The sequence below is a fragment of the Spea bombifrons genome, chromosome 7 (assembly GCF_027358695.1).
Source record: "Spea bombifrons isolate aSpeBom1 chromosome 7, aSpeBom1.2.pri, whole genome shotgun sequence".
Taxonomy (NCBI): domain Eukaryota; kingdom Metazoa; phylum Chordata; class Amphibia; order Anura; family Pelobatidae; genus Spea; species Spea bombifrons.
The window spans coordinates 43,764,730-43,777,819 of NC_071093.1; the positions used below are offsets into that span (position 1 = coordinate 43,764,730).

At 43.8% G+C, this 13,090-nt stretch overlaps 1 protein-coding gene across 1 annotated transcript in view; it reads right to left on the bottom strand.

Moving 5' to 3' along the window:
• LMF1 (lipase maturation factor 1) overlaps window positions 1–13,090 on the bottom strand; it is an 89,509-nt gene that overhangs the window by 13,853 nt on the left and 62,566 nt on the right. The gene's annotated exons all lie outside the window — the stretch shown is intronic.

Sequence of the window (13,090 nt, forward strand, 5' to 3'; positions counted from 1 at the left end):
GGCGTCGAGTCGTAACCGAATACCGCCGTTCGGAGTTCTAAGTATCAATTAGCAGAATGTCTTGTAAAAAGGAGAGGATTGGAGCGTTAATAAGACCATGCCTACTAACAACAAAGCGGAAGTGGAATCTGGACACATCTTGTGCATAAAATTCTCTTCTCCCTTACTTCTTTCTTGTTTTGTTCAAAAACTAAAAGAGGTTTAGATGGAATGTAAGGAAGTGTTACGTTACCAAGAGGGTGCTAGATAAATGGAGCAGCCTCTCAGCAGAAGTGGTAGAGGGTAATACAGCGAGGGGATTTAAACATGCATGGGATAGACATACGGCTCCTGAATCTAAGACGAGACCAACGACTGCATCACTAAGTCAGTCCCAAGTGTATTAAAAGGAATTAAGATATTGTGTCTGTAGAGGATCTCGGCACGGGGAGTGACTCAGAATCCATTAACCGTTCCTAACAAAATAAAAAAAAATGCAGAATAAAAGAAAATGAAGTCAAACCCACAATTATATTTTTTTTATTGTAAACACACATTGCCCAAAACAATGCCACGATTTACTATAATGACAATTCAGAGGAGGCTCAAAACATGAGAACACGATCTGGAATTCGGAACGTCCTTCTGGAGATCACCAAAAAAGGGCAGCTGACCTCTCGTCCCGTCTTCCCCACCCCTATCGCCGCCATATTACTTGCCCCTTTGCGAGTTACCCCGGCGTCGATGAAAGCTTCTTGCAAATCCTCTGCTTTTTTTTTTGGAAGACATCGTAGAGGCTCTGTGTTAATGATGAGCCGGGTTGTGAATCACCGTTGGCAGATTTTAGCAAATGACCAGCTCAGCTAGCGATAATAAAAAGATGCCTCTAAATGAGGTCCGCGAGGGGAGGCGGAAGATTAAAGACTTGGGACAGAACCATGAAAAACAAAAAAGTATTAAAGATGGTAGTGTGTTCCGTTCTCACTTTTCCAAAGTAAATCATGTAGAAAAGGGTAATTTAATTCTAATAATATCCGTTAGGCCGTTGCCTTGAGTCTACGTACAGCTCATCTGTCCCGGAATTTTTAAGAAAGTTTGATACCCATTCTCACTTGAATTCTGGCGTCTCCTCTATTTTCATCGATAAAAAAGGCTAAGTCTGCAGAAGGCTCGCCCGTGCATGGGTTAGGATACCCCAAAAACCTACAATACTGGGGGGATGTTGAGTATGAACTTTGACAACCAATATGAGGTCAATGGAAGTCTCACCAACAATGGCCAGTCATCAAGCTCTTTTTGACATATCACATGCTACATTGGTTTAGCAAGCCCTGTATGTGTTAACGTTCATGTTTAAGCCTTCTGATAACAGAAGGGTTAAGAGTGTTCAGTAGTTACAGTTAACGTATTCTACAGGGTTTCTATGGTGCCTGCGTTTAACGCTATCCAAAGGAACCGCGCCATGACTCCTACTGATCAATTAGAACCCAAACATCTCACTGTTCCCTCACACCTTCAGAGGTGATAATTCTCCATTATTTAGCCAGCTGAAGGGAGCAGAGGGAAAATTCAATATGTTAAGCTTTAAAAACAAATGGAAGCCATAAAGTGCTGTGAATGTATTACACGGTGGAACAATAATATCAGTAAAAAAGACCATGTACAACTTCATTTCCAGTCGTCGGCCCTCTAATGGGGATTTTCTCCTCGCTCGTATTAGTTGCGGAGATGTGACCGTGGCGCTGATGGGATGAGAACGAGAGGTGGGAGTATTTCTGGGTGCGGAAATACTGGAAACATGAATTAAGAGAAGTATTTTCACGCTTCATCTTCTACTTCATCTTCTGCTTCACTTTGGCTTCCCATTCATCCTCGATTTGTCTCCACTGTATGTTCCATCATAAAACTCACTCTTTACGCTCTCCTGTTTCTTCAGCTCATGTTTTCAAGACCAGCTCCTGTTTTGCCCGATATTTATGGAACTTGGCTCGTCAAAGAACACTTCAGCTCATATTGAGCAACATTTCCAATGGACGAAGATGGACACTTTTGTTTTAGGGGGGGTATGGTTAGACACGGGGCTTTACTGAGATCTTTGTGACTTTTTGACCTATTTATAATTATTTATGGAGCCGAGTATGGAATTAAGAAGAATAATATATTTCATTTACAAGAATTCCATTTCGGAACTCATTCCCTGCTGTTTCTATACACATTATCGGGGCTTTTAGGGCTGTAGAACCCTGCGATCCCCTCATACCCAGCAAACATTCCGAGCTCCTGGAAAGGAGGGGCATCTGGGGAGGAAAGGGGGAGATCAGGGGAGAAAAGAAGGGCAATCAGGTGTTTGGGGATCAAAAAGGATTGGTCCTCATAAATAGGGACGTTTGGGGGTATAATCTAGCAAGCAGAGACCTCCCAATTTCACCCATGCCATTGGCTACGGCTCAAACATGCCCCCAGATCTTCAGTATTATACGTTTGGACCTCTTCACCGCACCCGTCGTCAATATGGTGGTGTTGCAGCCAATGGACTGTATCAAAAACTCTGTATTTTGTTGGAGTTATCGAAATAAATGAGTATAATTAATATAAAGTTTATTTCGCTGAATCCCATAATCCAAACTAAATGTCAACTCCTCCCCGTCCCTGAAAGCATTAGAGTCGCGCATGCGGTCAAATCCCATGGCCAGCAGGTAAACAGAACATTTCCTAAATAATCTGTCCCCAAACCCTTTGTTCTCTTGTCACGTTATTATTATTGGTTTTTTTTGGGGCTCCCTTTGTTTTTTTTCTCCCCCTAAACCATTAAACGTTCTGTGAGGATCCGCAGTCTGTAAGATACTAATAAACTTCAGACATATCCGAGGCATGTCACTTAAGCGAATCCCAACGTATCCTTGTTTCACCTCGCCTCATGCACGGAAACCGACCGCTACTTTAACTCTTTGAGCGTCACGTGGGAAGTGCGCCTGCCTTTCGCCGGGACGTGGCATGTCCTCCCTTCCGTGTTCTCATCCGCTTCACGTGCAAGGAAAGTGGTCTGCGAACGCGAAACTTGAAGGCCTCGTAGAGACATTTAAAAGACCCCTTGAGGGAGAGGAGAAGTCCGCGTCCGTAATGTCTCAAGACGCAGCTCGTGACAGGCCGACCCCAAACACACCGGCAAGTTCCACTGCTCTTTGGGGACATTTCGCTGGTTATATTAACTCTATAGATTCCAGATACATCATGACCTTTGCTACATTGTCTGTTAGAACAGGACAAGTTGCTACCCATGATAATAAGTTGCCGGTACCTGCGCGGCTATCCTCATTAGGCCCGACATTAATCATAATAATTGGGTAGGTACACTGGGGTTATAAACCCAAGGCATGTCTAATGAGGGAGGGCCCTATATAAGGAGCCGAGGGTTTTTAATCTAATAATGTCAGTTTTATGGATTATGACTGGAGTTTTATGGAGTGTGATATGAAATGCTTGGGATTCATTGCCCTCGGTGGATTAATTTGCAAAAGTACTTTTTTCCTGGTCGCAGGCCCGAAAACAATTATTTCTTGTATATTTTCTGATCCCGGCGCTGTACACAGAGTCTACGGCGAAGAAACAGCAAACTTCAAAACATCAACATCTTTATATATCCTGTCTGGTGGCTTTAAAGGGTGGTATACACGCTGAAGACATTAAAACACTGCTCAGAAGACAAAAAATGCACATCCTCCCGGGCTGTGGTCGGATGACACCAAACCAGATCGTCCAAACGTTACTCTCTGGGTTAATAGATGGGGTCCCGGGTTTTCCCATGTGGTCAGTTTTTACAGAGTCTGTGGCAGAAGAAAGTTGAGATGGCTGCTCTCATGGCAGATGCTTAGAACAGGAAGTTGAGATATCTGCTCTCATGGCAGATCCTTAGAACAGGAAGTTGAGATGGCTGGTCCCATGGCAGATCCTTAGAACAGGAAGTTGAGATGTCTGCTCTCATGACAGACCCTTAGAACAGGAAGTTGAGATGGCTGGTCCCATGGCAGATCCTTAGAACAGGAAGATGAGATGTCTGCTCTCATGACAGATCCTTAGAACAGGAAGCTGAGATTGCTGTTCCCATGGCAGATCCTTAGAACAGGAAGTTGAGATGGCTGGTCCCATGGCAGATCCTTACAACAGGAAGTTGAGATGGTTGCTCCCATGGCAAAAATACTTATATTACATAGAATGGTGGGATTTGGGAAAGTTCCTTTTTATGGAACATTCTATTAGTTCTCCCATGTTCTATATAGTTTGGGTGAGCTAAATATACGGAACATATATTTATTTTCATGGGGCTATTATTAAATATATATTGTCTATTTGGGATACAAATTGCCCCAAACCAACAAAAATGTAACATTGGGTCAGATATATATATATATATATATATACTCATATGGTGTTCATCCCCTGGGGTAAAAATATAATTTTTTTGTGGTGGAGCCCAAAATCTAATCAGCAGCCTCAGAAAGAGCAGTGAAAAGGTAAAACAGTAATGTCGAAATTACGTCAAGGCCACGGAGAAATAGTTCCTAAGAAATAATTATTTTGGAGAAAAAAAGTCTTATTCTAAAGGCATATTTAATAGAGATTAAAAAAGGTAATTAAATCACATTTTTTTGGTACGGAATATAATGGCACTTTAAGGTCACCTTTTCTGTAACCCAGCAGATACGTGAAAATTGGATTTTATGTGAACGCGTTGATTTGCTGGCACACGGTCTCCCATGGGCTGACACACCAAGACTCGCTCATCTGGTTTTGTTTTATACAAGTATTTCTATCTGTAGTTTTTCTCCCCAAAAAAAAGTTATTGCAGAAAAAAAACCTCATAAAATGACAGTAAGCAAGAACATTTAATTAGCTGCTATTATTCCTTTAATCTTGCCTTCATATTTCTGCGTCCTCCAGGAGGAATTCATTTTCACGCACGCCGGCCAAGACTGTGTGAAAAGCAGAGCCGGGCAGTAACCCTTTCTTGGCCGACGGGGTGGGCGCAAACCCGAGTCCATCCTAAATAATCTAGGCCAGCGTTATTCTATTTAGACTATGGACTATAGAAACTCACAGCAGATCGGCCCCCATTCGGCCCCCGACTAGTCGCCCGTTTCTCCTGCTGTAAAGACTCAAACCTTAATCAGTCGTTGGTCTCGTCTTAGATCCAGGAGCCGTATGTCTATCCCATGCATGTTTAATACCACCGTTGTACCACTTCTGCTGGGAGGCTGTTAAGAGTTAGGCAGGCCTAACCAACTCAACTACACAACTTCTCCAGCCATGTACTGTTATTTAGAACTATTGAGGAACATATGTTCTCCAGAACCCAATCAGGATCTTGTTGAGGAACATCATGACGCCTTGATGATGTCATCAGTGTTGAACTTTACCCACTTCCTGTCTTAGCTCTTGAATAAGCCAACGTTCATCTCGCTTGCACGTGACTTGTGTTTATCACTCTGTTTTCAAGGCTCTTAGAAGGTTCCCTTACAAGAGTTTCACTCGATTTCTTGATGCCTGTGTCTGCCCCCCCCATATCTCTTATTCCTCGTACATTTGGCCTGGCGTGGCCTCACATTCCTGGCAAGGTTCCTGCCCGGACCTCCTCTGCCAGATAGGCTTACGGCCCCCAACCCGATGTGTATAATGCTCAGCGTTCTGCTTGTGAGAGTTTGCAATCAAGTGAGATTAGGACGCACAGGTGAAAGGGAAATTGGAGAAGCTCAGCCCTCTTTGGACGGAGCTCGGTCCAAATCCGCAGATGGTCCCGGCCTCATCACATCACAAACTCTCAACATTTGCTACATAATTAAAGATTAAATTCATGGGGGGGGTTGGCCTTTTTGTGACTTCAGCTACTGTCATCACCAACATCTCAGAGAGTAGAAAGAGACGGTTACTATGTGACAAGCAGACAAACATTTCTACAAGCCGCAAAGGGTTTGCCGTTCCCCGGAGGACCGTCTAATGAGACCGATCTCACGGCTTCACGTAGAAGAGACTGCACGCGCATTCTATTCTATGTCTTGTCATCCCTGTTCAACACCGCATTGGAATATGTTGGTGCTACAAATAATTATAATAGTAATAACACTACAATTTCAGGGAGCTACAACTTAACAGTGCATTTATTTATAAAGATTTGTAATTTTTTTTTTTAAATAGTAAATATTGCAAGAATTTTTATTTAATTTTTTAAAAAAAATTCTATTATTTTTATATATAAAAAAAAAAAGAATGAAGTATTTGAGATGGGATTCCTTTACATTTGTGCACCGTGACATAAAATAAAAAAATAAAGTTGTGCTTCATACAAAGACGTCACAACAGGGAAGGGTGAACCAGAGGACAGAGGCTTCCATCCCTTCGGAGACACCCCAACGACCAACTACAATCATTTGCTTTTTTTTTCTTCCGACATGCTGTGCTGTGAATTCAGTATCTTTGTCTTTTTCTTTTTTTTTTTTAACCCAATGCCAAATCCAGTAAGCAACGAGTCTGTAACCCCTTAAATTCCAAAGGGGTGCGCTACATATCGCAAACTTCCATGGCTGTATATAGTAATTAATTATGGCATTCTGACACTAGACTGGATCATGGAAAAATACTTTTTTTTATCTTGAGCATAACCACAAGTACTGTATAGATTAATAATCCGAAGCACTATATACAGTAATATACCCCCCAGAGCTGTATGTATACAGTAACACCCTCCCCCCCAGAGCTGTATACAGTAACTCCCTTTATCTGCAGACCTGGAGCCGCCGTTGCTGTCAGTCATGTGATATTTTGGGTGACTTTCCCGGCTCAAAAACCACACTGAGCTGATGCTTTACGGCGATGCTAAAGTTATCCCAAGACAAAAGGTTGGAACGTTGCTGACTATTACCTTTGTGTTTATAGGGCCAGACATTCTAATTTACATTTCTGTTGTTTAAAGTATAACGTAGTTTTCATTGCTCAATACCAATTATATTTGACCTAATATAATAATTATAATTATATTATTAATATATAATTAATTGTATTATTCTATACCATTAATAATTGGTAGGCTGCTCCTACCGCCCTATTCCATTTATTGTAAGACATTCTAATAAGACAAAACAGCACTTTTATCTTCTCCCGTATCCCTATGGACGCTCCGGATGAGAGTGGCCCCCAGTTTCTATTATAGGCTTGTATAGAAATTGATCCTTGACCCGGATGTGAGAAGCGTTCCTTTGGTGAGGGTTAAAGGGGTACGAGGGAGTTAATGTGGATGAGCAGTTTAGTGGCCCCCCCGGGAGATTTGGGAGTCCAGATGTTGAAGGAGTAGATGTTACACGATCCCGAGGAGGAAGAGGATGTGTGCCGTCCAAGCCTCCTCCCCCGATGCGTAGTAATTGAGTGCAGCCGATCTCTGGACTCATGTGGCGCCGGCAGGTGCGGTCTCACTGGTGGACTGGGGTCTTCAGCAAACCCCACCTGTAAAAAAAGGGCCTCCTTCTTCCTTCTTCTGTCTTTCTCAGCTCCTTAGAGCAATCTGATTAGACTCTAATTACAAAGACGTCTTAATCCCGCAGAACAAGGTCTGTCCCAGCATCTCCAAGAGGATGGAGTCCTCTCCTTAAACTTTAAGGCTTATGTCCCACTTCTACGCCGGAAGAAAACCCTTTGCGCCGAGGCTTACCGACTAATATAGAATTTTCAAGCCTTGTGAATTCTAAGGCCGGAAAGAAAAAGAATGATAAAGCGTTAAGAAGAAATGGAAAAACCATCACAATGTAACAGCCAACAGCCATAATTTGGGAGCCATAAGTCAAAGACTCTTTGGCCCCACAGCTGTCTTTTCTTACCCACTCACTAGATGTTAAAGGGAAATATACGTGTAATAAACTGACAACATTGACCCGGAGACCCAGGGAAGCAGCACCCCCCCCAGAGACTCCGGGTCAAACCCAGAATTTTCCCAGGTATAATTCAATTTTTTTTAAATCCGATTAACAATTACAAAAGTGCATTTTCTTCTGGCTTTTTATGTCACAAAGCACATTTTTTTTTTAATTGGTAATTTTACCAAGTATTAGATATTTTATAAACAACGTGGAATTTTCTGTCTATTTTCATTATTTTTTTGTAGATTAAAAAAAAAATTAGATGCGGTTGCCAAAGTTCTGCCAGAATCGCAGACCCTCCTGTCCTTTTTTTTGTTGTTTTTTACCTGGTTAAAAATTAATTTTAGCTCCCACTAAAGGCAATTCCTCTGCGAATTCCTCATTACGAACCATAGCCGTGGCTATAAATTGCAGGCCATTAGTATTGTTACAAATCATCGGGCTTCATTCCAGAGCCGAAATCCCCTTTTACTTCTCACAGTAGCCGAAGCATTAAAATTCTCATTGTTTACCTACGAGACGGTCTAATTAACTGCTGGGTTTATTATACATGTATGTATAGTGTGCGTCGTTAAATAACGCGTCTGCCGGTGTCTGAGCAGTAAACTATATTGTAAGTAGAACCCTCCATTCCCCACGGGGGCTTCCCTCTCAGGCCCCTCTAGCTGGCTGCTTTCTCTCAAGCCCAAAGGAGTTCTGGATCGGACAGCCGCTAATGAAAAACAAATTGTTATATTACTTAGGAAAATAATTTGCAGGAAACCTGAATTAGCTGTGACGGTGAAGAAAAAAAAAAAAGAAAAGATGGAAAAACTTTGAAAATCAATTCTTGGAGTGTATGCGTTATTCTGTAAGGAGGGACGCAGAAACTGTATCTCTCTGATAAATAAAAAAACAAAAGGTTCTACCATATTATATATACTGTATATATAAATATATATATTTACATCATATTTTCCCACAGCTTGAAAGAATTGATAATATTTGTCAGCTGGGGGAAGTATTTATCCATCGCACTCGCTCTCTTGTACTTCCTGTGAGCAGAATGGTTTTAAACACCGATGGGCATACCGGGGAACTCGTTGAATCCGGAGTCTCTGGGTACAGCGCTGATTTCATGGTTCTCCAGGTCAAGTTTTTCTTTCTCTGGGCAGGGGACGGAACGATCACGCCCACCCCGTGCCCATATGCCACCCAATCCCCACCCACATTCCGTCCAATAAAATGCACTCTGGAGTTATTCCCACCCTAGCACAAAGACACTCCACCCACGAGGACGAGCTCCGAGTAACCTGTCCCCCAGGATGTTCCCAGATATCCTGATGGGCCAAGAGCTAGGTCAAGGGTCCATTCTAGAGGGCCAGTCTGAAGCCATTCTAATATTGCTTATAAGATATGCCTGTAATTGTTTTTTAGTGGGTTAAAATATTTTATGGCTAATAATTTTCCCTGTAAACGAAGCATAAACAGGTGAGCGGAATATCTGGATGTTTCTAAGACCCGCGAAGAAGCGTCTGCGGGATTACGATGGCGCTGGGCACAGAGAACCGTAGTCATGGAATAAAAACACACAAATTATTTGAATGTGAGTATTCAGGGATTTGTTTTCACGCCGAAGCGCATAAATATTTATTTTCGCATTTACACCGATGCACGTCGCGGTACAGATGCACACACACAATACCCTGGACGACTTTGGCAATGCCCACATGCCAAGTGTTGGAGTCTATTTTCCCCCTAAGTCGGCACCTGGTCCCTTGGCAGTCGGGACGGGCAGCTGCGTGGTCTCGAGCGGATTCGGTCACAGGGATAAACATCTAATGGGAGCCGGCTGGATCCGTTTAACCCCTTCTCAGATGGCAACGGAGACCTGTGAGTTGGGAGCATTTTGGCTCAGGGGTATATGAGCCGCGCTTTACCGGAAATCTGCTGTTACCCCTATTAATGAGAACTGGACACAAAGGAAAACCTTATAGACTTGTCATGCAGAGGTAACTAATCTAACTAATACCTACCTGTATGCATTGCATTTTGAACATAGGGCCAGGCAGTCACTCAGAACACAGGGACCATAGAGGAGCGAGAAGACTACCAGGTAAACTGGGTAAAGAGAAGAACCAGGAGACCCCTGAGGACACCAAGAAAGCAGGGGGTGCTAGACAGGTACCCAAGAAGTGGAAAAAAGAGGGGCACCAGTAGGCATTCCATGACAACAAAGATTCCAAGAGGTGAGGACAACCAAGTGCCACCCCAGACACCGCCATGGAAGACTGTGACCTAGGGAGAATCAAGTGGCTCCTAAGGACACCAAGCAATGAGGGACACAGGTGGCTCCCAATGCACTAAATAGCCCCTTACAACACAAAGATTAGGGGCCTCCCAGAGACTGTCCAGGGCACCCAGGGCTGAGGGGCACCTAGAGTCTCCCCAGGGCACCATGATATGAGAAGTACCCAGCGGCTCCACAGGACGTCAAAATATAAGTGGTACCTGGAGTTTCCCTGAGATAAGTAGTACTCGGAGGCTCCCTAGGACCCCAAGATATAAGGAGCACCTGGAGGCTCCCCAAAACACCAGGGGATGAGGAGCACCAGGTGCATTACCAAAGAATTAAGTGATGAAGGGAAGCAGGTGGCTTCCCAAAATATCAAAGGATGAGGAGCCAAGGACCTGCACAACAGCAAGAGATGAGCTAACGGAGAACCGGGGAATCAGGTGCAGCTTTCACATTAGGAAGCGGATGAAACCTAATGAAATGGAGCGTCAGCCGTGGAACGAGTGCATGACGGAGACGGACCAGATCCACACGGGCCACCAATCTCACCGAGGTCCGCGTGCTCTCTCTCTGGTGTCTCTACAACGTCTTCCACGCGGTTAACACTCACCCTTTCTTTCCCGGCACATACATGGTTAATACACACACACACACAAAATAATAATCCCACATTCAGACCCGCCACCACGACTCCAATAACAATTATAAAAAAACCCGCCATAAAACGTGCCTGAAATGTCAATGGAGATCTTCAGGAGTGTGTATTAAATAGCATATCAGCATTAAAGTTTACGGCTTCCTCTGCAGAACAGGAGTCTGCCCGTAAAGCCCGGCTGAATGCACAGACTGTGTGCGAAAGAAGAAAGGTTTTGTTTCGATGCCAGATCCCCCCGCGTCGCGCTGCGCGCTCCTCGTGCGGAGTCTCTCCCCCGCCAGAGGAATAAATAAGTCCGTAATTGTGAACCGTCAATAAAATAGCAATTAACTCGTGGTTGGACTCGCGTAATTACAAGCTTTTATAGGGGCTTTCTAAATCCTACTGGGTCTTTGGACGTTGACGTTAAGCAGGTAGCGTGCAATGCGCAGCACTGGCCACTAGGGGCCACTGTTCTACCTGCCAGGGTGTAAAGTTACGTCCTATAGTAGATTATTATTATTATTGACTTTTTATATGGCGCCATCATGTTCCGTGGCGCTGTACAACGGGTAGACAGAACATGACAAGCAGTATATAACAAACAGGAGAGGTGATTTTACCCCCCCATCACCGGCTAATGCATTCCGGGGGGGGGGGTGTCACATGTTGTGTATAATTAATTATCCTACGCTAAAATAAGTCCTGAGAAGAGGTGCCCGTCACAAATATTTCAGCCCCTGGATATCCTATGGATTTTGTAGTCAACAAAATTTTCCAAAAAGATGCTGGATGCCCTCCAAGGTTAATTACTTATTTTCACGAGTCGTCGGCAAGCCCGTGTTGAGCCAGACCACAAACAAAAAAAACTACATTTGTCATTTAAGTACGAGGCCCCGTGAGGCAGTCTCAAAAAGTAATAAAACAGTCGGTCATTTAAAAAAAAAAAAAATGTTAAAAATAGAACTAAAGAATGGGCGGCAAAGAGTATAAAAAAATTAAGTCAATAATAAAGTAACAGAAATTCTGCTGAATTCATTTCCCAGGTAGTAAAAGTGACCCAAAAACATCTGCGGCGATCATAATCTTTGGAATCTGTCCAGTAGCTACTTGTTCTTTCTTAAGCGCTTGAATGATAAACACAAAGTGGCTGAACACCGAACCTGCTGGCAGATCGGCCCCATTCGGCCCCCGTCTAGTCGCCCGTTTCTCCTGCTGTAAAGACTCGAACCTTATTCAGTCGTTTGTCTCGTCTTAGATTCAGGAGCCGTATGCCTATCCCATGCATGTTTAATCCCCTCACTGTATTACCCTCTACCACCTCTGCTGGGAGGCTGTTCCATACATCTACCACCTGGATGATTTTTTCTTTGCTTTCTTTAATCGTACTTTAGAATATATTTCCGATTACACGTAAAGCCAGAACAGGGTGGAGGAGAATCACGGATTACAAACATTTACGAAATTGTCAGCGAGTGATGCGTCATCATCATCATCATCATCATTATTATTATTTTTTTTTAAAGAAACGATTACTTGCATAACACTTGGAAAATGATTTAACCCTCTGAAGGCAAGGATACCGGCCATGGGGAAAAGAAAGGACTCATTGACCTGGGAGGTACTGGTTTGGGGTGGCCTCCCCTGCCCCTGACATTCCAGGTGATACCCCTGAGAGCGGGGTATTTAGCGTCCTACCGGGTAAACATAACTGAGGCTTCTATTTAATGAGCCTGGGTTAGTGCTGCGGTCAGAAGGGAAACAGGGAGCTACTGTCCGCGCAGGGCCGCTGGGGAGAGGGGGGTAGGTGCGGCAGGAGACCACGACGGACGTCAGGTAGATCTTCACTCCCTTCTTCTGCTACAACAAGACCGTTGTGTCCCGACGAGGGGCGGGTGATCGGACCCTGCGGTGGGATTTGTTATCCTCGCGCCGATGGAAACGCCCTTCATTTATACAATCGAACCAATTAATAAAAGCTCGTCGTCTTGGATAGTTCCGGAAGGCGAATGATTGGGTCGACGGCCGTATGGGGCGCACCTGCATGCTTTAATGAATGATGATGTAATAGCCGTTCTGCTTAGCTCGATGATAACGTTCCGCAGAGATAAAGATACGTAGCGTTAGCAGCCAGCTGGGTTTCTTTATAAAAGGTTTGGACTCAGGGTTTGCCCCTAAATATCAAGGTTTTTACCCCAAATATCAGGGTCTGTGGGGGAAGGGAAGATATGCTAACCATCCGGTATAATAATATCTAAGCATTCTATGCGGTGCTTGACAAGTCGTGGTTTGCATCAGGGA